Source organism: Salmo salar, chromosome 09 (genome assembly GCF_965601325.2).
Source record: "Salmo salar chromosome 09, fSalSal1, whole genome shotgun sequence".
NCBI lineage: Eukaryota > Metazoa > Chordata > Actinopteri > Salmoniformes > Salmonidae > Salmo > Salmo salar.
In genome coordinates this window covers 82,303,871-82,329,713 of record NC_138299.1, presented here as the reverse complement: position 1 = coordinate 82,329,713, position 25,843 = coordinate 82,303,871, and the positions used below count along the sequence as shown (strand labels likewise).

The 25,843-nt window shown below is 43.0% G+C and overlaps 1 protein-coding gene across 1 annotated transcript in view; it reads left to right on the top strand.

Moving 5' to 3' along the window:
* Positions 1 to 25,843, top strand: part of LOC106611923 (peroxisome proliferator-activated receptor gamma coactivator 1-beta-like) — a 106,824-nt gene that overhangs the window by 39,700 nt on the left and 41,281 nt on the right. The window lies entirely within an intron of this gene.

Sequence of the window (25,843 nt, the reverse complement as noted above, 5' to 3'; positions counted from 1 at the left end):
TGCGTTCATCCACCTCTGGCCTGCTGGCCTCCCTACCTTTGCGGAAGCACAGTTCCCGCTCAGCCCAGTCAAAACTGTTCGCTGCTCTGGCACCCCAATGGTGGAACAAGCTCCCTCACGATGCCAGGACAGCGGAGTCAATCACCACCTTCCGGAGACACCTGAAACCCCACCTCTTTAAGGAATACCTGGGATAGGATAAAGTAATCCTTCTACCCACCCCCCCCCCCAAAAAAGATATAGATGTACTATTTAAAGTGGTTGTTCCACTGGATATCATAAGGTGAATGCACCAATTTGTAAGTCGCTCTGGATAAGAGTGTCTGCTAAATGACGTAAATGTAAATGTAGTTAATCAGGAAGCATCACGATCATCAGAGAGAGAGGAGCAGGGAGAAGTGTGGAGTCCTGGGATTCTAAACCGGTGTAAGCTGGTCCAGTGTAGTAGTGGGTGTAGGATCAGGGTCAGAACCGGCTTGGAGGAAGCTTTCTCAGAATGAGCTATAAACCAAAAGCTCTGGAATGATCAACAGTGCCAGTTATGTTGTAAGAACGAAAGTCGTCTGCCAACAGGTTCTACTCAAAATGGAGATTTAGGCTAGGATATTTCCACTGTCTGTAACTAATGTAAATTACAAGGACGTGACAAACAAACAGTAAGTTGCACAATGTAAATATAGACCCATCCCTGTCCGGTCATCACAAACAAACTGCAATGTTCAGACGAGCCTGGGAGGACTGAGACTTGTTAACCCTTGTCATCTCTTGCCCTTACTGAAAAGGTTCTCCATCATTCTCTCCAATCTTGTTAAGGACTTACAAACAGGGCCTTAAGTAAGGGCTGTAGGAATCAAGTGATGTCACTTAAAATTAATGAGTCCGAAATAATTGCTGTCATGTCTCAGATTACACGTGTGACAGGAAGAACTCCACTGCCAGAGGTTGGTGTGTGTACAGTTGTAGGATCTTAATTTGATCACCCTGTTGCAGGAGAACTTTATTGGTAAGCAGGACATTTTTAACTTGGCGTATATTTGAGGTTTAAAAAGGCTTCTGAAGTGTGTAATTTCCATTTAGAGATTTCAGACTTGATTTTCCCTTGTGAAAAATGTATCAACCCCTAAACAAATGTCCATTCATTATAATCCACATAATTCACATTTCCTGTTGCTGCAGCATTATTTTCCAGTTGTAGCAAACTGTGACTGACACATTATATATAATGTACTGTATCAAAGCAGGTCTGTTTGAGTTTATTGATAATTGATAATAACCGCTAATTGATAATGACACTATTGAAAGAACATCAGATACACTGATTTACAGATGAGAGCTGGTTTCCGTCCAGTACCCTGCCCTGCACTGCACCGTAGACACTGTCACCATCCGGCTACCACCCAGTTCCCTGCCCTGCACCGTAGACACTGTCACTATCCGGCTACCACCCAGTTCCCTGCCCTGCACCGTAGACACTGTCACTATCCGGCTACCACCCGGTACTCTACCCTGCACCGTAGACACTGTCACTATCCGGCTACCACCCAGTTCCCTGCCCTGCACCGTAGACACTGTCACTATCCGGCTACCACCCGGTACTCTACCCTGCGCCGTAGACACTGTCACTAGCCGGCTACCACCCAGTTCCCTGCCCTGCACCAGTTCCCTGCCCTGCACCGTAGACACTGTCACTATCCGGCTACCACCCAGTTCCCTGCCCTGCACCGTAGACACTGTCACTATCCGGCTACCACCCGGTACTCTACCCTGCACCGTAGACACTGTCACTATCTGGCTACCACCCGGTACTCTACCCTGCACCGTAGACACTGTCACTATCCGGCTACCACCCAGTTCCCTGCCCTGCACCGTAGACACTGTCACTATCTGGCTACCACCCGGTACTCTACCCTGCACCGTAGACACTGTCGCTAGCCGGCTACCATCCGGTACTCTACCCTGCACCATAGACACTCACTAGCCAGCTACCACCCGGTACCCTGCCCTGCACCGTAGACACTGTCACTATCTGGCTACCACCCGGTACTCTACCCTGCACCGTAGACACTGTCACTCTCCGGCTACCATCCGGTACTCTACCCTGTACATGTAGACACTGTCACTAGCCGGCTACCACCCGGTACTCTAACCCACACTTAAGAGACTGCTGCCCTATGTGCTGTACATAGTTATTGATCACTGGTCACTTTAATAATGTTTACATGATGTTTATTGTTCTTGTAGTTAGGAACAGATAAGATTAGCATTTCTGCATCATTATTTTGTTGAAATTTAATTTGATCTCTGAGAAAATAAGGTAATTGGTTCCTCGACTTTATATCTACATAGCTCATTCTATATACAGTTGAAGTCGGAAGTTTACAAACACTTAGGATGGAGTCATTAAAACTCGTTTTTCAACCACTCCACAAATGTCTTGCCAAAACTATAGTTTGTTAACAAGTAGGTTAGGACATCAATTTGTGCATGACACAAGTAATTTTTCCAACAATTGTTTACAGACAGATTATTTCACTTATAATTCAATGTATCACAATTCCAGTGGGTCAGAAGTTTACATACACTAAGTTGACTGTGCCTTTAAACAGCTTGGAAAATTCCAGAAAATTATGTCATGGCTTTAGAAGCTTCTGATAGGCTACTTGACATCATTTGAGTCAATTGGAGGTGTACCTGTGAATGTATTTCAAGGCCTACCTTCAAACTCAGTGCCTCTTTGCTTGACATCATAGGAAAATGAAAATAAATCAGCCAAGACCTCAGAAAAAAATGGTAAACCTCCACAAGTCTGGTTCATCCTTGGGAGCAATTTCCAAACGCCTGAAGGTACCACGTTCATCTGTACAAACAATAGTACGCAAGTATACACGATAGGACCACGCAAACATCATACCGCTCAGGAAGGAGACGCGTTCTGTCTCCTAGAGATGAGCGTACATTGGTGCGAAAAGTGGAAATCAATCCCAGAACAACAGCAAAGGACCTTGTGAAGATGCTGGAGGAAACAGGTACAAAGTATCTATATCCACAGTAAAACGAGTCCTATATCGACATAACTTGAAAGGCCGCTCAGCAAGGAAGAAGCCACTGTTCCAAAACCGCTATCAAAAAGCCAGACTACGGTTTGCAACAGCACATGGGGACAAGATTGTACTTTTTGGAGAAATGTTTTCTGGTCTGATGAAACAAAAATAGAACTGTTTGGCCATAATGGCCATTGTTATGTTTGGAGGAAAAAGGGGGACGCTTGCAAGCCGAAGAACACCATCCCAACTGTGAAGCACAGGGGTGGCAGCATTATGTTGTGGGGGTGCTTTGCTGCAGGAGGGATTGGTGCACTTTACAAAATAGATGGCATCATGAGGTGGGAAAATGATGTGCATATATTGAAGCAACATCTCAAGACATCAGTCAGGAAGTTAAAGCTTGGTTTCAAATGGGTCTTCCAAATGGACAATGACCCCAAGCATACTTCCAAAGTTGTGGCAAAATGGCTTAAGGACAACAAAGTCAAGGTTTTGGAGTGGCCATCACAAAGCCCTGACCTCAATCCCATAGAATATTTGTGTGAAGAACTAAAAAAGTGTGTGCGAGCAAGGAGGCCTACAAACCTGACTCCGTTACACCAGCACTGTCAGGAGGAATGGGCCAAAATTCACCAAACTTATTGTGGGAAGGTTGTGGAAGGCTACCCGAAACATTTGACCCAAGTTAAACAATTTAAAGGCAATGCTACCAAATACTAATTGAGTGTGACCCACCGGGAATGTGATTAAATATATTAAAGCTGAAATAAATCATTCTCTCTACTATTATTCTGACATTTCACATTCTTAAAATAAAGTGGTGATCCTAACTGACCTAAGACAGGGAATTTTTACTATGATTACATGTCAGGAATTGTGAAAAACTGAGTTTAAATGTTTTTGGCTAAGGTGTATGTAAACTTCTGACTTCAACTGTAACTACTGCTGTTCATGCTGTATTCTGGACATAGCTCATCCTATATAACTGCTGCTGTACGTACTGTATTCTGGACATAGCTCGTCCTATAAAACTACTGCTGTACGTACTGTATTCTGGACATATAACTCCCTGTCTTAGACTGCATCCAGTTTGCTGACCTATCACAGTGCCATCCGTTTTGTCACCAAAGCCCCTTGTAACACCCACCACTGCGACCTGTATGCTTTAGTCGGTTGGCCCTCGCTACATTTTCGTCGCCAGACCCACTTGCTCCAGGTCATCTATAAGTCTATGCTAGGTAAAGCTCTGCCTTATCTCAGCTCACTGGTCATAATAACAACACCCACCCGTAGCACGCGCTCCAGCAGGTATATCTCACTGGTCATCCCCAAAGCCAACACCTCGTTTGGCCACCTTTCCTTCCAGTTCTCTGCTGCCAATGACTGGAACGAATTGCAAGAATCGCTGAAGCTGGAGACTTATATTTCCCTTACTAACTTTAAACATCAGCTATCTGAGCAGATAACCGATCGCTGCAGCTGTACATAGTCCATCTGTAAATAACCCACCCAATCTACCTACCTCATCCCCATACTGTTTTTATTAACTTTTCTGCTCTTTTGCACACCAGTATTTCTACTCGCACATCATCATCTGCTCATCTATCACTCCAGTGTTAATTTGCTAAACTGTAATTACTTCGCTACTATGGCCTATTTATTGCCTACCTCCTCGCGCCATTTGCACACACTATATATAGACTTTTTTTTCGATTGTGTTATTGACTGTAAGCTTGTTTATTCCATTTGTAACTCTGTGTTGTTGTTTGTGTCACACTGCTTTGCTTTATCTTGGCCAGGTTGCAGTTGTAAATAAGAACTTGTTCTCAACTGGCTTACCTAGTTAAATAAAGGTGAAATAAAAACTAAATTAAACAATTAAAAAAATATCTCATCCTATTTAACTACTGCTGTACATACTGTATTCTGGACATCACTCATCCTATATAACTACTGCTGTACATACTGTATTCTGGATATAGCTCATCCTGTATAACTACTGCTGTACATACTGTATTCTGGACATAACTCATCCGTATAACTACAGCTGTACACAAAGTACCTTTTCCTACTTATATATTCTCCATACTGTCTATACATACCACTTATTTATATTATTGACTCTGACATTGCTCTTTCTGATATTTCTTAACTACTTGTTCTTTTTTTTCTTTTGGGGGGGATTATATACACTTACTGCACCACTAGAGCTAGTAACATAAGCATTACTAGAGACAAATAAATGTTGATTTGAATCACTAGCGTTGCAGCTAGCCTTTAATATGAACTATCCCTGGAGACAACTCAATCTGAAGTTACTAGAGATAAGAACTATCCCTGAAGGCAACTCAACCTGCAGTTACTAGAGATAAGAACTATCCCTGGAGACAACTCAACCTGCAGTTACTAGAGATAAGAACTATCCCTGGAGACAACTCAACCTGCAGTTACTAGAGATAAGAACTATCCCTGGAGACAACTCAATCTGCAGTCACTAGAGATAAGAACTATCCCTGGAGACAACTCAATCTGCAGTCACTAGAGATAAGAACTATCCCTGGAGGCAACTCAATCTGCAGTTACTAGAGATAAGAACTATCCCTGGAGGCAACTCAATCTGCAGTTACTAGAGATAAGAACTATCCCTGGAGACAACTCAATCTGCAGTTACTAGAGATAAGAACTATCCCTGGAGACAACTCAATCTGCAGTTACTAGAGATAAGAACTATGCCTGGAGCCAACTCAATCTGCAGTTACTAGAGATAAGAACGATCCCTGGAGACAACTCAATCTGCAGTCACTAGAGATAAGAACTATCCCTGAAGGCAACTCAACCTGCAGTTACTAGAGATAAGAACTATCCCTGGAGACAACTCAATCTGCAGTTACTAGAGATAAGAACTATCCCTGGAGACAACTCAATCTGCAGTCACTAGAGATAAGAACTATCCCTGGAGACAACTCAATCTGCAGTTACTAGAGATAAGAACTATCCCTGGAGACAACTCAATCTGCAGTCACTAGAGATAAGAACGATCCCTGGAGACAACTCAATCTGCAGCAACAGATATTTGAGTTACTATAGAGAACTGTATTCATGTTCCTACTTCAACCCCCAGTCCTGCACTGGTCTTCTATTTTCTATTCCTTTCTTATGCATAGATCTCCCCCTGAATGAACCGGCAGACTATCAAAGCCATTTTTGTAAGTACTGAATCCGCTTTCCAATCAGATCCCATTTCTTTCCTACCTAGTAGAGGGAGATTGTGTGCCTGAGAGTGCAGTGCTTTTCTCCCTCCATCTCAGCGCCGCCTGCCTTTTCCTCCACGGGCCGTAGACGTCCTTGAGGTACACTTAATACGAACACTCAGATTTAGTTTGACTGCTAATCTGGAGGAATTAAGAGGGATTTAAAGGGACGTGGAGGCTGTAGTGTTTGGTGACTGCTGAGGGAACACACGGTTCCTGTAATAACTTCTCTAGGTCAGAGCACAACTAATAATGGGTCGTCTGTACGACTCGGATTATGTTACTGTCAGCTTGTGACTGTCAGTCAGGGGTTGGATAGAGGACAGATTATGTTACTGTCAGTTTGTGACTGTCAGTCAGGGGTTGGATAGAGGACAGATTATGTTACTGTCAGCTTGTGACTGTCAGTCAGGGATTGGATAGAGGACAGATCATGTTACTATCAGAGTGTGACTGTCAGTCAGGGGTTGGATAGAGGACAGATTATGTTACTATCAGAGTGTGACTGTCAGTCAGGGGTTGGATAGAGGACAGATTATGTTACTATCAGAGTGTGACTGTCAGTGAGGGGTTGGATAGAGGACAGATTATGTTACTGTCAGCTTGTGACTGTCAGTCAGGGGTTGGATAGAGGACAGATTGTTACTGTCAGAGTGTGACTGTCAGTGAGGGGTTGGATAGAGGACAGATTATGTTATTATCAGAGTGGTTGGATAGAGGACAGATTATGTTATTATCAGTGTGACTGTCAGTGAGGGGTTGGATTGAGGACAGATTATGTTACTATCAGTGTGACTGTCAGTGAGGGGTTGGATAGAGGACAGATTATGTTACTATCAGAGTGTGACTGTCAGTGAGGGGTTGGATAGAGGACAGATTATGTTACTATCAGAGTGTGACTGTCAGTCAGGGGTTGGATAGAGGTTAGATTATGTTACTATCAGAGTGTGACTGTCAGTGAGGGATTGGATAGAGGACAGATTATGTTACTGTCAGCTTGTGACTGTCAGTCAGGGGTTGGATAGAGGACAGATTGTTACTATCAGAGTGTGACTGTCATTGAGGGGTTGGATAGAGGACAGATTATGTTATTATCAGAGTGGTTGGATAGAGGACAGATTATGTTATTATCAGTGTGACTGTCAGTGAGGGGTTGGATAGAGGACAGATCATGTTACTATCAGAGTGTGACTGTCAGTCAGGGGTTGGATAGAGGACAGATTATGTTACTATCAGAGTGTGACTGTCAGTGAGGTGTTGGATAGAGTACAGATTGTTACTATCAGAGTGTGACTGTCAGTGAGGGGTTAGACAGAGGTTAGATGAGTGTTAAGGGATCTATTCTACAAGAGTAAGCAGAGGCCAGAGGAAGGGCCCCCAATCCAAACACTGCAATGATTCTAATCCACATTTAATCTCAAAAATGTATAAATAAACAGGGTTAAGAAGGTTTCCAAGACAATAGCCCCCAGTTCTACATCGTGAACAAACACAAGAAAACACACAAAACAATGGACAGTTTTGCAAGTGGAACCACAATAGAACTCTGAGTCTTGAATAGCCAACTGTACTGTATTCTTTCGCAAGAAGGACACAACCCAATATGTTCTCACTTGTTTTATTTACCTGGCCCTGCAATGAGGTGGCCAACCAAGCACTTCCCAAAAAACAATAGGCCTTTCTTTATTTTCCTGGAGGCTTCTCCTTGGGTTCTCAAACAGGAGTTCAATAAGATGCATATCTAATTGCACCAATCGTCCTGCTGCTTCATGGTAGATTAAATGTGCGCTGAAAGTGAGCCAATGTCTGATTGGAGCGAGAGGGGCACTCAATCAATCAATTGTAGGCCATAAGGACATAAAATGGCAAAACAAAGTAGCAAACTGCCCACTGCACCTATGGGGAATACTTGTATCAGTCCTACTGGATGATCGCCATGACAGGAACATCAGTAATTGACTGTATATTACATGGCTGTCTCCGATCCCCCTTTAACTAGCCTACTTCTGATAATCGACCGTCAGCAGTTCATTGATATTTCCTATTGGGGGAATGAATGGTTAGAGAGGAGACATCCTTCTTTCAGAGAGGCTTTTCATGAAGAACAAATCTAATAGTGAAAGACTACAGAGATTGAGGAGTATTATAGACATGGCTTTCTGTTTGTTGTGGATTTGAAGATGATGTTGGTTTGAGCCTATCTAATCCATTCATGTACAGTATCAATACAAGTGTATCTCTGTGTATGTGTGTCTGTCAATCTGTCTAGCTGTCTAGCTGTCAGAACAGGCTGAATAGAGTAGAGCCCATCTGCATTTGGCATGGCCAGAATATAAACCCTGGCTGGCCCGTCACAAGCAGCTTGATGACAGCATTTATCTATACAGTACCTTCAGAAGGTATTCATACCCCTTGACTTATTCCACATTTTGTGGTATTTCAGCCTGAATTCAAAATTGATTTAAATTGTTTCCTCTCACAAATCTAGACACAATACCGCATAATAACAAAGTGAAAACATATTTATAGAAATGTTGGAAAATGTATAAAAAAAATTAAATACAGTAATATCTCATTTACATAAGTATTCACAGTCAATACTTTGTGGAAGCACCTTTGGCAGTGATTACAGCAATGAGTCTTTCTGGGTAAGTCTCAAAGAGCTTTCCACACCTGGATTGTGCAATTCTTTTCAACATTCTTCAAGCTCTGTCAAATTGGTTGTTAATCATTGCTAGACAACCATTTCCAGGTCTTGCCATAGATTTTCAAGTAGAATTATGTCAGACATTTTATTCAGCCACTCAGGAACATTCACTGTCTTCTTGGTAAGCAACTCCAATGTAGATTTGACCTTGTGTTTTAGGTTATTGTCCTTCTGAAAGGTGCGTTCATCTCCCAGTGTCTGGTGGAAAGCAGACTGAACCAGGTTTCTCTCTAGGATTTTGCCTATGCTTAGCTCCATTCCATGTCTTTTTTATCATGAAAAACTCCCCAGTCATTAACGATTACAAGCATACCCATAACATGATGCAGCCACCACTATGCTTGAAATTATGGAGAGTGGTACTCAGTAATGTGTTATATTGGATTTGCCCCAACCATAACACATTGTATTCAGGACAAAAAGTAAATATTTTGCAGTATTACTTTAGTGCCCTGTTGCAAACAGGATGCATGTTTTGGATTTTTTAAATGTCAATTAGGTTAGTATTGTGGAGTAACTACTATACTTATGTAAATAAGGTATGTCATTTTTTTAATATAAATTTGCAAAAACAATCTAAAACATGTTTTCGCTTTGTCATTATGGGGTATTGTCTGTAGATTAATGAGGAACATTTTAATTTAAGCAATTTTAGAATAAGGCTGTAACGTTAAAAAAATGTGGAAAAAGTAAAGGGGTCTGAATACTTTCCCGAATGCGCTGTTTTTAGTAGGGCTGTCCCCGACTAAAAAAAAATCTTGGTCGACCGAAAGTCGTCTTCGATTGGTCGAAATTTTTAAATGTGTATTTTGCCATATATATGTGTTTTAATAAAATCAACTATGCTCATTGAGCTTGTCTGATGCGTAACGCTTACGGTTTGATGAAATAAGACACATGGCTCACGAGGGCGCCAGAGATCTAGATAACCAGAATTTAAAAAACTTAACCGTCCAAACTATTTTCCTCCCGCTCCTGCTGGCTTTTGCATATTCTGCCATTACTCTCCTGAAGTTGCTGGTAATAGGCTACACAAGGAGTCGGGAACCTTTCTCATGTTGAATGCCAACTTATCTTACCATTTCTACTGATCTGCGTGCCAGTTAAGGTTTTCATATGCACGTTTTTGTGAAACAGTTTCATTTAATTTATAATAACGTCTTCATATCTCAAAATCACTGTCATGTGGTTAATCAAAATTCTATCCAAATCTAAATGAAAGTGATACAAACCTAAAAAGTAACTTCTATTGCCATTGCCAACTATGTAAAAATAGCCTACATAAAGCCAACAAATAAAAACATTTCAGCCTGCAGGTAGAAAACATCCTGATGAAGATAAATATCCGATTAATGACATTGGCTACACATGGCCTGTCTGCAACGAACTTGAAACATTGTATAAAATAATCTGGGCCCTCAGAGTTTCCCTAAGCTCGGGACAGACACAGCTGTAGGCTATTTGCGCAAGGGATAATAAGCAGTGCTTGACTTGGGCAGGAGCTTACCAGAGCTGAGTACCGGCACCTCAAATGTTCTACTGCTTGAGCTCCTGTTCCTCTTATAGAATAGCTCAAAAGTATTGTCGAGCTCTTGCACCTAAATATAAACCGAACCATCACCCAAAATGAGTACCGGAACCTATTTCAGTCCAAGTCAAGCACTGATGAGAAGTAATTAGGTAGGACTATTTTATGACGTTTCCACTGGATCAGATCATGATGTTTTTGACAGGAGCTCTCCAAACAAAAGACAATGGCTAAATTGACAAAACTCGTAAATGGATATAAATAAACCAAACATTTTTCTCAAGTTTAGCATAGGTTGTGCACTCTGCAAACAATGTGTCCTTGCAGACAATGAGAACGGGAAGACTGTAATAATAATATTGAATGCAATGAAATAATTGCCATGACCAAAGTAACAAACATTGTAGATTAGAAATGATAAGAATTAATGGTAAATGTACTGCTGGTGATATATGTAATGCGGAAGCGATAGACACTAACAATCAAACGCAAACAATTTACACAATGAAGTTATGAAACAATGAATGTGCACAAATTGGCGGGAGAGAGCGCTTTCTGGAGAAAGAAGTGCATTGTGCATCAGGGTGCATGGTCAATCCGATGTCTGCGTTGGCCATGCAGCATTTATGGTGATACGACCTCAGCAGAAGTCAGGGCGTTCATACTTATTGCACTTCACAGAGCAGTGCAGATCTGTTGTCAAGGAAGTGCATTTGTATTTATACAGGATGTACCACCCTCACCTACTCAGGGTGGTACACCTAATTAACATAAGTATTCAGCCCCTTTGCTATGAGACTTCAAATTGAGCTGAGGTCCATCCTGTTTCCATTGATCATCCTTGAGTTGTTTCTACAACTTGATTGGAGTCCACCTGTGGTCAATCCAATTGATTTGACATGATTTGGAAAGGCACACACCTGTCTATATAAGGTCCCACCGTTGACAGTGCATGTCAGAACAAAAACCAAGCCATGAGGTCAAAGGAATTGTCCATAGAGTTCCTAGACAGGATTGTCTCAAATGCATTAACCTCTATGGGCTAGGTGGGACGCTAGCGTCCCCCCCGTGGTGCACTCCATCAATAACAGGTGCATTTCAAGAGCGGCAAATTTGAAACCAAATAAATGTCAAAATTCAAATTTTTCAAACATACAACTATCTTACACCCTTTGAAAGATAAACATCTCCTTAATCTAACCACGTTGTCCGATTTCAAAAAGGTTTTACGGCGAAAGCATAAAGTTAGATTATGTTAGGAGAGTACATTGACAATAGCTGTGTGTAATGTTTTGTCAATTCAAAGACAGGGTCACCAAAACCATAAAACCAGCTAAAATGATGCACTAACCTTTTACAATCTCCATCAGATGACACACCTAGGACATTATGTTAGACAATGCATGCATTTTTAGTTCTATCAAGTTCATATTTATATCCAAAAACAGCGTTTTACTATGGCATTGATGTTGAGGAAATCGTTTCCCTCCAATAACCGGCAGTCAAGTCAGCACCACAAATTAAATAATTAAAATTAGAAAACATTGGTAAAATATTATATTGTCATTTAAAGAATTATAAATTTACATCTCTTGAACGCAATCAACTTGCCAGATTTAAAAATAACCTTACTGGGAAATCACACTTTGCAATAATCTGAGCACTGCGCCCAGAAAAATACGCGTTGCGATACAGACTAGCCGCCATGTTGGGGAGATCTAAAATCGAAAATACAATGTAAATAATCCATTACCTTTGATTCTCTTCATCAGATGTCACTTCCAGGTATCACAGGTCCATAACGAATGTAGTTTTGTTCAAAAAAGCTCATCATTTATGTCCAAAAATCTCCGTCTTGTTAGCACATGATCTAAGCCCGCCGGACTTCACTTCATGAACGAGGGGAAAAAATATATTTACGTTCGTTCAAACATGTCAAACGTTGTATAGCATAAATCATTAGGGCCTTTTTTAACCAGAACATGAATAATATTCAAGGTGGACGAATGCATTCTCTTTTATAACGTATTGGAACGAGGGTACCCAACATGAACTCGCGCGCCAGAGTCTAATCGGCCATCACCGTTCCATGGCTCTTGTTCGGTCAGATCTCACAGTAAAAGACTCAAAACACTTTGTAAAGGCTGGTGACATCTAGTGGAAGCAATAGGAAGTGCCAAAACATTAATCAACCCCTGTGTGTTTCAATGGCATAGGCTTAAATGTAATTCAACACATCAGGTATCCACTTCCTGTCAGAAAATGTCTCAGGGTTTTGCCTGCCAAATGAGTTCTGTTATACTCACAGACACCATTCAAACAGTTTTAGAAACTTTAGGGTGTTTTCTATCCATATATAATACGTATATGCATATTCTAGTTACTGGGTAGGATTAGTAACCAGATTAAATCGGGTACGTTTTTTTATCCAGCCGTGAAAATACTGCCCCCTAGCCCCAACAGGTTAAGAAAGAAAGAAATTCCACAAATTAACTTTTAACAAGGCACACCTGTTAATTGAAATGCATTCCAGGTGACTACTAGCTAGTTGAGAGAATGCCAAGAGTGTGCAAAGCTGTCATCAAGGCAAAGGGGGCTATTTGAAGAATTTCAATTATAAAATCTATTTTGATTTGTTTAACACTTTTTTGGTTACTACATGATTCCATATGTGTTATTTCATAGTTTGTCTCCACTATTATTCTACAATGTAGAAAATAATAAAAATAAAGACAAACCCTTGAATGAGTAGGTGTTCTAAAACTTTTGACCAGTAGTGTATATCATTGTTTTTATGATTATTAATAACAACAGACTGAACAACTTTTGGCCAAGGGATCCGTGGAATAAGTTAAGTGTGTAATACAATCAAAATGTTTTTTTATTAGTATTTTACCCTCCTTTTTCTCCCCAATTTTGATCTTGTCTCAGCACTGCAACTCGCCAACGGGCTCGGGAGGTGAAAGTCGAGTCATGCATCCTCTGAAACATGACCTGCCAAAACGTGCTTTTTAACACCCGCACGCTTATACCGGAAGCCAGCCGCACCAATGCGTCGGAGGAAACACCGTTGAACTGACAACCAGAGTCAGCCTGCAGGCGCCCGGCCCGCCACAAGGAGTCGCTGAGCCAAGTAAACCCTCCCCTAATCCAGATGACGCTGGGCCAATTGTATGCCGCCCTATGGGACTCCCGGTCACGGCCGGTTGTGACACAGCCTGGGAACGAACCCGGGTCTACAATTTATGTCCTTAACCCTGGTCAATATGGGCCTGTTGCTTTCCACTGTACTGTAACCAATTATACACTGCTCAAAAAAATAAAGTGAACACTTAAACAACACAATGTAACTCCAAGTCAATCACACTTCTGTGAAATCAAACTGTCCACTTAGGAAGCAACACTGATTGACAATAAATTTCACATGCTGTTGTGCAAATGGAATAGACAACAGGTGGAAATTATAGGCAATTAGCAAGTCACCCCCAATAAAGGAGTGGTTCTGCAGGTGGGGACCACAGACCACTTCTCAGTTCCTATGCTTCCTGGCTGATGTTTTGGTCACTTTTGAATGCTGGCGGTGCTTTCACTCTAGTGGTAGCATGAGACGGAGTCTACAACCCACACAAGTGGCTCAGGTAGTGCACCTCATCCAGGATGGCACATCAATGCGAGCTGTGGCAAGAAGGTTTGCTGTGTCTGTCAGCGTAGTGTCCAGAGCATGAAGGCGCTACCAGGAGACAGGCCAGTACATCAGGAGACGTGGAGGAGGCCGTAGGAGGGCAACAACCCAGCAGCAGGACCGCTACCTCCGCCTTTGTGCAAGGAGGAGCAGGAGGAGCACTGCCAGAGCCCTGCAAAATGACCTCCAGCAGGCCACAAATGTGCATGTGTCTGCTCAAACGGTCAGAAACAGACTCCATGAGGGTGGTATGAGGGCCCGATGTCCACAGGTGGGGGTTGTGCTTACAGCCCAACACCGTGCAGGACGTTTGGCATTTGCCAGAGAACACCAAGATTGGCAAATTCGCCACTGGCACCCTGTGCTCTTCACAGATGAAAGCAGGTTCACACTGAGCACGTGACAGAGTCTGGAGACGCCGTGGAGAACATTCTGCTGCCTGCAACATCCTCCAGCATGACCGGTTTGGCGGTGGGTCAGTCATGGTGTGGGGTGGCATTTCTTTGGGGGGCCGCACAGCCCTCCATGTGCTCGCCAGAGGTAGCCTGACTGCCATTAGGTACCGAGATGAGACCCTCAGACCCCTTGTGAGACCATATACTGGTGCGGTTGGCCCTGGGTTCCTCCTAATGCAAGACAATGCTAGACCTCATGTGGCTGGAGTGTGTCAGCAGTTCCTGCAAGAGGAAGGCATTGATGCTATGGACTGGCCCGCCCGTTCCCCAGACCTGAATCCAATTGAGCACATCTGGGACATCATGTCTCGCTCCATCCACCAACGCCACGTTGCACCACAGACTGTCCAGGAGTTGGCGGATGCTTTAGTCCAGGTCTGGGAGGAGATCCCTCAGGAGACCATCCGCCACCTCATCAGGAGCATGCCCAGGCGTTGTAGGGAGGTCATACAGGCACGTGGAGGCCACACACACTACTGAGCCTCATTTTGACTTGTTTTAAGGACATTACATCAAAGTTGGATCAGCCTATAGTGTGGTTTTCCACTTTAATTTTGAGTGTGACTCCAAATCCAGACCTCCATGGGTTGATAAATTGGATTTCCATTGATTTATTTTTGTGTGATTTTGTTGTCAGCACATTCAACTATGTAAAGAAAAAAGTATTTAATAAGATTATTTCTTTCATTCACATCTAGGATGTGTTGTTTGTGTTCCCTTTATTTTTTTGAGCAGTATATATTTTTCAACTCAATACTATTCCCCCAAAATGTTTTTTTAATTTTGTTTATTTTCATCAATGGACTATAATCTTTAAAACGGCAAAGTTTTCTTTCTGTCTCATGGCACAATATGTAGAATTGCAGGATATTAGCTTTAAAGCTGTAACAACAAAAAATCTCTCTGCTACATGACAAATGTATAGAATTGCAGGAAATGTCTTTGAAAATGTCATATTTTTAAATGTTCTTTCCCCTGGCCTGAGACTTGGTTCGTCCAGCCATGCACTGTAGACGTCATACTAAAATTCCTTGTAGACAATTTTTTTGCACTTGATTTGATGATGAGGGGGTCGCTGATGAATTTGCTATCACAAAAGGGGTCCCTGGTCCCAAAACGTTTGAGAACACCTGCCTAAGATATCAGAGGGCTCAAAGGGAACATGGCACATAGATACGAGCCTATTAGCTAGCAAGTGCTGGAGATGAATCGGCAACCTGCTAGTTATTTAAATCACAGGACTTGGTAAGTAGTGCTGAATCTCAAGGGTTGCTCATTTTCCCTCCTTTCTCATCAGGAATTCCCAAAGGGGAGATAGTCAGGACATATTGTAACAGGAGCTCTCTCTCTCTCTTTCTCTCGCTCTCTCTCTCTCTCTCTCTCTCTCTCTCTCTCTCTCTCTCTGTGAGAGGAGTTGAGTAACTTTTAACGCTACAGACAGAAGTTGGCAGATCGGCAGTACCAACTTCAGACGAGTGACGCTTGTGGAGGTCGTAGAGCAAAACCACCAACATGTTCATGTTTGTGAGAGTCTCATCTTTCCAAAGAGGTGTCATAGTTTATAGGCCAAACTGTTCAGACGCTACAGACGTTGAGTGAGAAGGCTGATTTTCAGGATGTCCCACGGTTTGACAAACACCGCTGTAGCTCGGCCAGCTTCCACCGCAGATGCAGGAGGCAGCCATTGGCCGATGCGGTGGATTAAAACGCAGCCAATGCAAGTAGTTGTAATTGTCACAGTAGTTGTCACAGTAGTTGTCACAGCGGTAGTAACAGCGGTAGTAACCGTAGCAGCAGTTGTAGCAGCAGTAGTTGTAGCAGCAGTTGTAGCAGCAGTAGTTGTAGCAGCAGTTGTAGCAGCAGCAGTTGCAGTAGTTGTAGCAGTAGTTGTAGCAGTAGTAACAGCAGTTGTAGCAGTAGTAACAGCAGTTGTAGTTGTAGTTGTAGTTGTAGCAGTAGTAACAGCAGTTGTAGTTGTAGCAGTAGTTGTAGCAGTAGTAACAGCAGTTGTAGCAGTAGCAGTAGTAACAGCAGTTGTAGCAGCAGTTGCAGTAGTAACAGTAGTTGTAGCAGTAGTTGTAGCAGTAACAGCAGTTGTAGCAGCAATTGTAGCAGTAGTTGTAGCACTAACAGTATAAGTAGTTGTAGCAGCAGTTGTAGCAGCAGTTGTAGCACTAGCAGTTGTAGCAGCAGTTGTAGCACTAGCAGTTGTAGTTGTAGCAGTTGTAGCAGCAGTTGTAGCACTAGCAGTTGTAGTTGTAGCAGTTGTAGTAGCAGTAGTAGCAGTTGTAGCGGTAGTTGTAGCAATAGTAACAGTAATTGTAGCAGTAGTAACAGTAGTTGTAGCAGTTGTAGCTGTAGCAGTAGTAACAGCAGTTGTAGCAGCAGTAGCAGTAGTTGTAGCAGTAGTAACAGCAGTTGTAGCAGTTGTAGCTGTAGCAGTAGTAACAGCAGTTGTAGCAGCAGTTGTAGCAGTAGTAACAGCAGTTGTAGCAGTAGTAACAGCACTTGTAGCGGTAGCAGCAGTTGTAGCGGTAGCAGCAGTTGTAGCGGTAGTTGTAGCAATAGTAACAGTAGTTGTAGTTGTAGCAGTAGTAACAGTAGTTGTAGCAGTAGTTGTAGCAGTAGCAGTAGTAACGGATGGTTTTAGCAGAACCTCTACCAGTAGTAACAGCAGTTGTAGCAGCAGTAGCAGTAGTTGTAGCAGCAGTTGTAGCAGCAGTTGTAGCACTAGCAGTTGTAGCAGCAGTTGTAGCACTAGCAGTTGTAGTTGTAGCAGTTGTAGCAGCAGTTGTAGCACTAGCAGTTGTAGTTGTAGCAGTTGTAGTAGCAGTAGTAGCAGTTGTAGCGGTAGTTGTAGCAATAGTAACAGTAGTTGTAGCAGTAGTAACAGTAGTTGTAGCAGTTGTAGCTGTAGCAGTAGTAACAGCAGTTGTAGCAGCAGTAGCAGTAGTTGTAGCAGTAGTAACAGCAGTTGTAGCAGTTGTAGCTGTAGCAGTAGTAACAGCAGTTGTAGCAGCAGTAGCAGCAGTTGTAGCAGTAGTAACAGCAGTTGTAGCAGTAGTAACAGCACTTGTAGCGGTAGCAGCAGTTGTAGCGGTAGCAGCAGTTGTAGCGGTAGTTGTAGCAATAGTAACAGTAGTTGTAGTTGTAGCAGTAGTAACAGTAGTTGTAGCAGTAGTTGTAGCAGTAGCAGTAGTAACAGCAGTTGTAGCAGTAGCTGTAGCAGTAGTAACAGCAGTTGTAGCAGCAGTAGCAGTAGTTGTAGCAGCAGTTGTAGCAGTAGTTGTAGCAACAGCAGTTGTAGCTGTAGTTGTAGCAGTAGTAACAGTAGTTGTAGCAGTAGTTGTAGTTGTACCAGTAGTAACAGCAGTTGTAGCAGCAGTTGTGCAGTAGTTGTAGTAACAGCAGTAGTAACAGTAGTTGTAGCAGTAGTAACAGTAGTTGTAGCAGTAGTAACAGTAGTTGTAGCAGTAGTAACAGTAGTAACAGTAGTTGCAGCAGTAGTAGCAGTAGTTGTAGCAGTAGTAACAGCAGTTGCAGTTGTAGCAGTAGTAACAGCAGTTGTAGTTGTAGCAGTAGTAACAGCAGTTGTAGCAGTAGTAACAGCAGTTGTAGCAGCAGTTGTAGCAGTAGTAACAGTAGTTGTCGCAGTAGTAACAGTAGTTGTAGCAGTAGTAACAGTAGTTGTAGCAGTTGTAGCAGTAGTAACAGTAGTTGTAGCAGTAGTAACAGAGTTGTAGCAGTAGTTGCAGTTGTAGCAGTAGTAACAGCAGTTGTAGTTGTAGCAGTAGTAACAGCAGTTGTAGTTGTAGCAGTAGTAACAGCAGTTGTAGCAGTAGCAGTAGTAACAGCAGTTGTAGCAGCAGTTGCAGTAGTAACAGTAGTTGTAGCAGTTGTAACAGTTGTAGCAGCAATAGTAACAGTAGTTGTAGCAGTATCAGTAGTTGTAGCAGCAGTTGTAGCAGTAGCAGCAGTTGTAGCAGTAGTTGTAGCAATAGTAACAGAAGTAGTAACAGTAGTTGTAGTTGTAGCAGCAGTTGTAGCAGCAGTTGTGCAGTAGTTGTAGTAACAGCAGTAGTAACAGTAGTTGTAACAGTAGTTGTAACAGTAGTTGTAGCAGTAGTAACAGTAGTTGTAGCAGTAGTAGCAGCAGTAGTAGCAGCAGTTGTAGCAGCAGTTGTAGCAGTAGTTGTAGCAGTTGTAGCAGCAGTTGTAGCAGTAGCAGCAGTTGTAGTTGTAGCAGTAGTTGTAGAAGCAGTTGTAGCAGTAGTTGTAGCAACAGCAGTTGTAGCTGTAGTTGTAGCAGTAGTAACAGTAGTTGTAGCAGTAGTTGTAGTTGTAGCAGTAGTAACAGCAGTTGTAGCAGCAGTTGTGCAGTAGTTGTAGTAACAGCAGTTGTAGCAGCAGTTGTAGCAGTAGTAACAGTAGTTATAGCAGTAGTAACAGTAGATGTAGCAGTAGTAACAGCAGTTGTAGCAGTAGTTGTAGCAGTAGTAACAGCAGTTGTAGTTGTAGCAGTAGTAACAGCAGTTGTAGCAGTAGTTGTAGCAGTAGCAGTAGTAACAGCAGTTGTTGCAGTAGTAACAGTAGTTGTAGCAGTTGTAGCAGCAAAATTAACAGTAGTTGTAGCAGTATCAGTAGTTGTAGCAGTATCAGTAGTTGTAGCAGCAGTTGTAGCAGCAATTGTAGTTGTAGCACTAGCAGTATAAGTAGTTGTAGCAGTAGTTGTAGCAGCAGTTGTAGCACTAGCAGTTGTAGTAGTAGTTGTAGCAGTTGTAGCAGCAGTTGTAGCAGCAGCAGCAGCAGTTGTAGAAGTAGTAACAGCAGTTGTATCAGTAATTACAGCACTTGCAGATGTAGCAGCAGTTTTAGCGGTAGTTGTAGCAATAGTAACAGAAGTAGTAACAGTAGTTGTAGTTGTAGCAGCAGTTGTAGCAGCAGTTGTGCAGTAGTTGTAGTAACAGCAGTAGTAACAGTAGTTGTAACAGTAGTTGTAGCAGTAGTAACAGCAGTTGTAGCAGCGGTTGTAGCAGTAGTTGTAGCAGTTGTAGCAGTAGCAGCAGTTGTAGCAGTAGTAACAGCAGTTGTAGCAGTAGTAACAGCAGTTGTAGCAGTAGCACTAGTTGTAGCAGTTGTAGTAACAGCAGTTGTAGTAGCAGCAGTTGTAACAGCAGTTGTAGCAGTAGTTGTAGCAGCAGTTGTAGTTGTAGCAGTAGTAACAGCAGTTGTAGCAGTAGTTGTTGTAACAGTAGTTGTTGTAACAGTAGTTGTAGTAGCAGATGAAGCAGCAGATGAAGCAGCAGTTGAAGCAGCAGTTGAAGCAGTAGTAACAGCAGTTGTAGCAGCAGTTGTAGCAGTAGTTGTTGTAACAGTAGTTGTAGTAGCAGATGAAGCAGCAGTTGAAGCAGCAGTTGTAGTGGTAGTAACAGAAGTAGTAACAGAAGTAGTAACAGTAGTTTGTCAGTTCTCCCTGTCCTCACTAGCCTACAGGTTGTCCTTGTATGGTTGTGCTTTGGGAGAGAGAGAGAGAGAGAGAGAATCAGGAACCCACACTGCACTGTGTGACTCGTTCTACTGACTTTGAAGCACATGACTGTGACTGTGTGAGCTTTATATAACACAACACACACTATGGCGAGCTTCCATATGCTGTCTATAATTCCTTTTTTGGGGGATCGATATAGATGTCTTTGCCGTTTTTGACTGAATGGATAGGAAAGTGTTGCCTAAGCGAACACACATGGAAATTCAACAAATAGCTCTTTTAATGGCCTCAAGGATCCTGCTCCCTCTCTGTTTTCAAAAGGCCACTATGGATTCTGGACATTTTGTATGCAGCATATTAAGGCTGTTGGCTGTAGAGCCCAAACAAAATTGTATTTTTTGATCAGATACCAGTTTTAGAGGGGAAATATTCACCGATAACCGATATATCTGCTAGAGGTCGACCGATTATGATTTTTCAATGCTGATACCAGTTATTGGAGGACCAAAAAAAGCCGATACCGATTATTCGGCCGATTTTTATGTATATATTTGTAATAATGACAATTACAACAATACTGAATGAACAATGAACACTTTTATTTTAACTTAATATAATACATAAATAAAATCTATTTAGTCTCAAGTAAATAATGAAACATGTTCAATTTGGTTTAAATAATGCAAAAACACAGTGTTGGAGAAGAAAGTAAAAGTGCAATATGTGCCATGTAAAAACGCTAACGTTTAAGTTCCTTGCTCAGAACATGAGAACATATGAAAGCTGGTGGTTCACTATTCCCAGTTCTTCAATATTCCCAGTTAAGAAGTTTTAGGTTGTAGTTATTATAGGAATTATGACGCGTCAACTATTTCTCTCTATCCTATTTGTATTTCATATACCTTTGACTATTGGATGTTCTTATAGGCACTTTAGCATTACCAGCCTAATCTCGGGAGTTGATAGGCTTGAAGTCATAAACAGTGCTGTGAATCAAGCATTTCTAAGAGCTGCTGGCAAATGCAGTAAAGTACAGTTTGAATGAATGCTTACGAGCATGCTGCTGCCTACCACCGCTCAGTCAGACTGCTCTATCAAATATCGAATCGTAGACTTAATTATAATATAATAAACACAGAAATACGAGCTTTTGGTCATTAATATGGTCAAATCCGGAAACTATCATTTCGAAAACAAATTATTCTTTCAGTGAAATACAGAACCGTTCCGTATTTTATCTAACGGGTAGCAACCCTAAGTCTAAATATTGCTGGTACATCGCACAACCTTCAATGTTATGTCATAATTGTGTATAATTCTGGCAAATTAGTTCACAGTTCGTAACGAGCCAGGCGGCCCAAACTGTTGCATTTACCCGGACTCTGCTTGCACTGAACGCAAGAGAAGTGACACAATTTCCCTAGCTAATATTGCCTGCTAACATGAATTTATTTTAACTAAATATGCAGGTTTAAAAATATATATATTTCTGTGTATTGATTTTAAGAAAGGCATTGATGTTTATGGTTAGGTACATTGGTGCAACGATTGTGCTTTTTTAGAGAATGCGCTTTTGTTAAATCATCACCTGTTTGGCGAAGTTGAAGTAGGCTGTGATTCAATGATAAATTAACAGGCACCGCATTGATTATATGCAACGCAGGACAAGCTAGTTAAACTAGTAATAACGTCAACCATGTGTAGTTAACTAGTGATTATGTGAAGATTGCTTTTTTTTTACAAGATAAGTTTAATGCTAGCTAGCAACTTACCTTGGCTCCTTGCAGCCACAAGGTCCTTTTGACGCTGCACTCGGGTAACAGTTGGTCAGCCTGCCACGCAGTTTCCTCGTGGAATGCAATGTAATCGGCCATAATCGGCGTCCAAAAAGGCCGATTACGATTGTTATGAACACTTGAAATCGGCCCTAATTAATCGACTTCTAATATCTGCCAATATTTTTATTAGTAGAGCTGGAATGAAGAAGAAAAAGTTTTCTGTATGGATTGTTTACCTGTGCGTCAATCTAAGTAACATAATTAAAAAAATCCACATCAAAATCCGTCAGTTTGAGCTAGAGATATCAGTTTTTGCATGGGCTGCGTCTCAATCCACAATCTGAAAAACAATTCCCATTTTATCTTAGTAGAACACCCCCCCCCCCCCCCCCCCTGATAAGTGACAACCCATACATCAAATCAAATAGTAGCTACGAAGCGCTACCGAAGCGCAACCTGCAATGTTTTTTTTTTGTGTCTCTGAAAACATTTGAATGACAGAACTTGAGGACAACCCTTCACAAAGAGCAAATATAACACACCAGATTTCACGGGCTTCACGAAAGGGCTGTAACGTTAACGTTAACATAGAGTTGAACGTTCTTAGCACAGCTCTTGCTTTACATTTTGGACATAGCATCTATTGTTTGTCATGACACCCAACAACCTACCATGACACTTCACCTGACAGTAATTCTATGGCCAGTGTGTATTTTTGGCACTTTATTGAGCTGGCAAGCATCTATCTACTCAACACTCACCGTAGAAGCATTAACCGTTAGTTCACAGTAGTTCACTCTTCTCTCTGACTGGTGTAGTTGCGTTGGGTGAAAAGTCTTGCTGTAGTGCGAAGGCACGATAGGCTTATAGCGCCCTCTTCAGGACAAATTATGAAATTTAAAAAGTTGTCAAATATTATGAAGAATGGCTTTTTTTGTGTTGTTTTTCCCCCGCTCCTTTTCTGGTCCTTTTCAGTGGATTAAACACAGATACAAATACAGCCGTAAAAGGCTACTATCGGCCAGCCGATAAATCGGCTGTAAACAGACATGGACATCTATAAGGAGTGCAAAGTTGACATTCCTTCCTGGTTTATTTCTCCCTTGTCACCTTGGGCTTTCTGTTGAGGTCACATATTTCAGAGGTGGTGGTGTAGGCTACATGTCCCCCATAGTAGCTGAGCGGGAGCGAGAGAACAAGGGGACGAGGAGGATGACAGAAAAGACAGAACACAGAAATGAAAACAGGAGAGCTGAAAGGACGGTGCTGGTGTTCTTGATAGTAGGTTATGGCTGGATTAACAATGATGCGCCAGCCAACATTAGCATAATTATCTCTGTGTGTAGTTTCACACAACACATGGCTGAGCTAACACTGTTTTCATGTCTCAGTTGGCAGTTTCTGATGCCACTTTAGAACACTGACTCATTTCCTTTTAGGTCCACACAAGGCAATAATATCCACTCTGCATTTGATAGGTTGATTATTATACATAACCTCCTTTGAGTTAGCAACAATTCACACCACAGCTCATAGTTACGTACTTTAGATGATTCCTGCATTGATTCCTGGGCCTGTATCCACAATTCATCTCAGAGTAGGAGTGCTGTTCTAGGATCAGTTTAGGCTTTTATATCATAATAAATAAGATTATATCGACAGATCCTAGATTAGAACTCCTTCTATAGAGATTCAGTTCTGGTGAATGGCCACCAGCATGGATCCCCACAGACAGCGTGTAGTATTACTAAATGACAGAGGCCAGAGCCACTTCAATTAAGGTTTGGTTGTGTTTCAATGGTGTGGTTCAATGGTGTGGTTGTGGTTCAATGGTGTGGTTGTGGTTCAATGGTGCGCCTCTGGTTCAGTGGTGCGCCTCTGGTTCAGTGGTGCGGCTCTGGTTCAATGGTGCGCCTCTGGTTCAGTGGTGCGCCTCTGGTTCAGTGGTGCGGCTCTGGTTCAATGGTGCGCCTCTGGTTCAATGGTGCGGCTCTGGTTCAGTGGTGCGGCTCTGGTTCAGTGGTGCGGCTCTGGTTCAGTGGTGCGGCTCTGGTTCAATGGTGCGCCTCTGGTTCAATGGTGCGGCTCTGGTTCAGTGGTGCGGCTCTGGTTCAGTGGTGCGGCTCTGGTTCAGTGGTGCGGCTCTGGTTCAATGGTGCGCCTCTGGTTCAATGGTGCGCCTCTGGTTCAGTGGTGCGGCTCTGGTTCAGTGGTGCGGCTCTGGTTCAGTGGTGCGGCTCTGGTTCAATGGTGCGGCTCTGGTTCAATGGTGCGCCTCTGGTTCAGTGGTGCGGCTCTGGTTCAATGGTACTGCTCTGGTTCAATGGTGCAGCTCTGGTTCAATGGTGCGCCTCTGGTTCAGTGGTGCGGCTCTGGTTCAATGGTGCGGCTCTGGTTCAATGGTGCGGCTCTGGTTCAATGGTGCAGCTCTGGTTCAGTGGTGCGCCTCTGGTTCAATGGTGCAGCTCTGGTTCAATGGTGCGCCTCTGGTTCAATGGTGCGCCTCTGGTTCAATGGTGCGCCTCTGGTTCAGTGGTGCGGCTCTGGTTCAGTGGTGCGGCTCTGGTTCAGTGGTGCGGCTCTGGTTCAATGGTGCGGCTCTGGTTCAATGGTGCGCCTCTGGTTCAGTGGTGCGGCTCTGGTTCAATGGTACTGCTCTGGTTCAATGGTGCAGCTCTGGTTCAATGGTGCGCCTCTGGTTCAGTGGTGCGGCTCTGGTTCAATGGTGCGGCTCTGGTTCAATGGTGCGGCTCTGGTTCAATGGTGCAGCTCTGGTTCAGTGGTGCAGCTCTGGTTCAGTGGTGCGCCTCTGGTTCAATGGTGCAGCTCTGGTTCAATGGTGCGCCTCTGGTTCAATGGTGCGCCTCTGGTTCAATGGTGCGGTTGTGGTATGTGATTAAATCTGCTACATGATGCATGACTGCAGTGACTGAGGGGGGAGCGGTCTCAATGCATGTCCATGTCACATCCCTTAACATACTTTAAATGTGCCTCCCGAGTGGTGCAGCGGTCTAAGACACTGCATCGCAGTGCTAGAGGCGTCACTACAGATCTGGGTTCGATCTCGGGCTGTGTCGCAGCCGGCCGCAACCGGGAGACCAATGAGGCGCCACACAATTGGCCCAGCGTCGTCTGGGTTAGGGGAGGGTTTGTCCGGCTTGGATGTCCTTGTCCCATCACGCTCTTACGACTCCTTGTGACGGCCAGGCGCATGCACACTGACTTCTGTCCCCAGCTGTACAGTGTTTCCTACGACACATTGGTGCTGCTGGCTTCTGGGTTAAGCGGGCAGTGTGTTAAGAAGCAGTGCGGCTTGGCGGTCGTGTTTCAGAGGATGCATGGCTCTCGACCTTCGCCTCTCCTGAGTCCGTACGGGAGTTGCAGTGATGGGATATGACTGTAACTACCAATTGGATATCACGAAATTGAGGCGAAAAAGGGGGAAAAGTACCAAAACAACATACTGTACGTGCATGCATATTGGTGTGTGTACATGGGTGCGTGCATGTGTGTGTGTACGGGGGTGCGTGTATACATGCACTCATGCGTGAGTATTTGCGTGTGTGCCTGACCGTTCTCCCTGTGACCTTAAACCTTCAGAGCCTAAGGATGTATTTATTGATTGATATCCAGGCGGTCTGCTATGGAGACAAGGGAGGGGAGAAACAGGTCAAAAACACAAAGCCTGCCTGGAAATAAAGAGCTTTGCTCAAATTGATTAGCCTGGCCTCTTATTAGAAAGAGAGAGAGACAGAGACAGAGAGATAGAGAAAAAATCCAATTTTGATAAACTCCCATGTCTATTGGGTGAAATACCATAGTGTGCAGCAAGATTTTTGACCTGTTGCCACAAGAAAAGGGCAACCAGTGAAGAACAAACACCATTGTAAATACAACCTATATTTATGTT